The 3,726-nt window shown below is 18.9% G+C and overlaps 1 long non-coding RNA gene across 1 annotated transcript; it reads right to left on the reverse strand.

Annotated features, from left to right (window-relative positions):
- Positions 1 to 364: 364 nt before the first annotated feature.
- Positions 365 to 845, reverse strand: LOC131638762 (uncharacterized). The gene is made up of 2 exons (XR_009294760.1): positions 743 to 845; positions 365 to 622 (listed from the first exon to the last, which is right to left on the reverse strand). It is a non-coding gene; the product is annotated as an uncharacterized LOC131638762 (long non-coding RNA).
- Between the last annotated feature and the right edge of the window lie 2,881 nt (positions 846 to 3,726).

Here is a 3,726-nt window from a genome sequence, read left to right on the forward strand (position 1 = left end):
AAAAATTTTCAAAAGGAATGCTCCATCCTAATACAAAGAGGAAAGCTCCTACCTCTCACAACAATCGAGAGGTCGAATATTTCATAGATAAAAATTACTAACATTCACTTTCTTTTGAAAAGAAGAAATCCACCTCCAAGAGTTGAAAATAATCTCCGACATACATTCGATAAAACTAAAAGGCTCCTCTCTAAATATCACCGCATTATGCTTTGTCCAAATAGACCAAACCGTTGCTAGCCAAACATTGGCCACTATCATTCTCTTATTAAAACACGGAATCTTCCCATAATTGAAAAAAAAAAAAAATCCTCAAATTTATCTACAAATTTAATTAAAAAAGTTGTAAGAATATTCAAACATATTAATTTTATTATAAATATTATTCCTGTATCTTATTTTTATTCAAACAAAATGATTGCGTTATAATATTCAATTACTCAGCCTGCATTTTTAGGTATTAAACTAGGAGTAATATTATCTAAATTGTTTGCATCAATGCACCAACATCGCCCGCGAATACATAGCCCTTGATTTGCAGGACATCCAGCTTCGCAATCTTCATCTCTAGTACAAGGTGTTTGATTATCAAGTTCTCTTCCTTGAGATTTCGTACACATATCTGCATATGCCAACAACGTTTGTAAACATAAGATAAATTTTATATGTACAGATTATAATAAGATTATAATAGATAATAGATAAAAAGACATTATTTTTAAAAAATTTATGTATTTCAAACCTGATGTAAAGATGCAGAAAACTAATAAATATAACGTTATAAGAACATAAATCTTTGAAGTATCCATCTTTGAAGATAATTAGACATTATTCTTACACATGTCTATTATTTATAGATACATAAGATGAGATTCAATCTTGACCATATTAACTAATTAAATTGTTATGGAAAAATTAAAAAAATACTTTTACTTAATTTAGTGAAAAACAAATTTCTTTTACCAATATATATATATATAGTAATATATTTAAAAGAATTAGAATAGATATATTGTATAATTTTTTTAAAGTATACATTGTTAGAAATTAATGATTATTTAGATATATTAACATTTTATAATAATATGACACTTTATTTATTTTTGGACAAGAATAATATAACACTTTAAATAATACTTTTTTTTTAATTAATTAGAGCAATAAAAATGATTAATTTTAAAATATATATAAAGAAATTAAACTTTGTACAACCTAGATTTTACATCTTAAGTAACACATTAAGAGTTATATATATATATATATATATATATATATATATATATATATATATATATATATATATATATATATATATATATATATATATATATATATATATATATATATATATATATATATATATGAGATCAAATTACACCAATAATTTACACTAATTGTTACGTTCATTTATAACCATTGATTGTATTTTGATATAATGGTTATTAATAACTCATCATTCACGTGATTCTTTCTAAAGATAGTTTCCTCTATTTTTGGTAATAAATAAATAATGACTTTCTAAATATTTAATAAATAAAAAAATTAGAATTCTTAAATACTTCTAAAAAATTATTGATTATTAATAAAAAATAGTTTCTTTTTTAAAATAATCTAACTTTTGTTTTTTCTTTATATTAACTTTTATTATATTCAGCTAAAGTAAATAATGAATTATGGTTTTAAATATTTCTTAAATAAAACATACTTTTTAATAAAAAATATTATTCTTAATTTTAAACTAATTTCTTTTTTATTTAATTTCTTTGATGTTTTTAATACCATTTTGTACATTTATTTATGTATATTTTCTATAGTAAGCGAATTGAATTATTATTTACATTTATTCACTATATTTTTTTCTTTAATATTTTGTATTACACTTTTATTGTTTTTTTTAAAACCTATAAATTTTGTTGTGTATTTTAACTGGATAATATTGTTTTATATAATAAAAATTTATAGTATTGTTTTCAATGGATAAGAAATTTTAAAAATTTGAATTTTAATATTTAATAATATTTTCTAAATAAAACAAAAAATTTCTTTAAAGTCAAGTTCTATTATATTTAAATTCAACTAATACTTTTTAAAATATAGTATGCAATAATATTCAAAACATGTATTAGAAAATAAAACAAAACAATGGGTAAAGAGTATATGATGTTTTAGGTTTGAATAAAATAAGTAAAAAATGATATAAATTAATTTCACTAAAATGTTCACTTATTTTTTTCTTCCGATTTACAACATAATAATTATATACACATTACTCACTATTTTATTTTTTCATTTTATGTTTTTTATACAATTTTTAAATTTTATTTAAAAACTTCTAAGTTTTATTAAAAATGATTTTATTAAAAAAAATGATTTTTTTAAGAAATATTTAAAATTATAATCCATTATATACTTTAGTTGAATAAAATAATAGTTAATATAAATAAAATACAAAAGTTGAGATTATTTTATAAATAAGGAGCTATTTTGTATGAGAGAAATATATTTACTCCAAGAGTAAGTTGTTATAACTTACTCCACATCTTGACCATTAATATTTTTAATATAATCGTTGAAAATAATAAGTAATAGTTTTCTCCCTCCATATTTATAATAACTTACTCTTGAAATAAATATATTCCTCCTCATTTTTTATTAATAAGCCATAGTTTTTTAGAAGTATTTAAGAATTTTAATTTTTTTATTTATTAAATATTTATAAGATCATTTTTTGTTTATTATCAAACATAGATGAAACTATTTTTAGAAATAATCATGTGAATGATGAGTTCAAAAGAGGTCATTTAATAACCGTTAGATTAAAGTACAATTAATGACATAGTAAATCATTACAGATTAATCTCAAACTTTATATGTATTATCTATATCATATTATCTTGCTAGGTTATTTTCTAAGTCAATCAATCTTAAAAATGAACTAATTGACTTATCTATTGTCTAAATTACATGACCATATTATTGATATATAAAATTTAAATATAAAGCATATTTTTTATTAATTTCTAACATAAGATGAGATTCACTCTTGACCATATTAACTAATTAAATTGTTATGGAAAAATTAAAAAATACTTTTACTTAATTTAGTAAAAAACAATTTTTTTACCAATATATATATAGTAATATATTTAAAAGAATTAGAATAAATATATTGTATACTTTTTTTAAAGTATACATTGTTAGAAATTAATGATTATTTAGATATATTAACATTTTCTAATAATATGGCACTTTATTTATTTTTGGACAAGAATAATATAACACTTTAAATAATACTTTTTTAATTAATTAGAGTAATAAAAATGATTAGTTTTAAAATATATATAAAGAAATTAAACTTTGTACAACCTAGATTTTACATCTTAAGTAACACATTAAGAGTTATATATATATATATATATATATATATATATATATATATATATATATATATAAATAAGAGATCAAATTACACCAACCATTTACACTAATTGTTACGTTTATTTATAACCATTGATTGTATTTTGATATAATGGTTATTAATTGGCTTCTTTTGAACTCATCATTCATGTGATTCTTTCTAAAGATAGTTTCCTCTATTTTTGGTAATAAATAAATAATGACTTTCTAAATATTTAAAAAATAAAAAAATTAGAATTCGTAAATACTTCTAAAAAATTATTGATTATTAATAAAAAAAATAGTTTCTTTTTTAAAATAATCTCAACT

Source organism: Vicia villosa, unplaced genomic scaffold, assembly GCF_029867415.1.
Source record: "Vicia villosa cultivar HV-30 ecotype Madison, WI unplaced genomic scaffold, Vvil1.0 ctg.002409F_1_1, whole genome shotgun sequence".
Classification (NCBI taxonomy): Eukaryota; Viridiplantae; Streptophyta; class Magnoliopsida; order Fabales; family Fabaceae; genus Vicia; species Vicia villosa.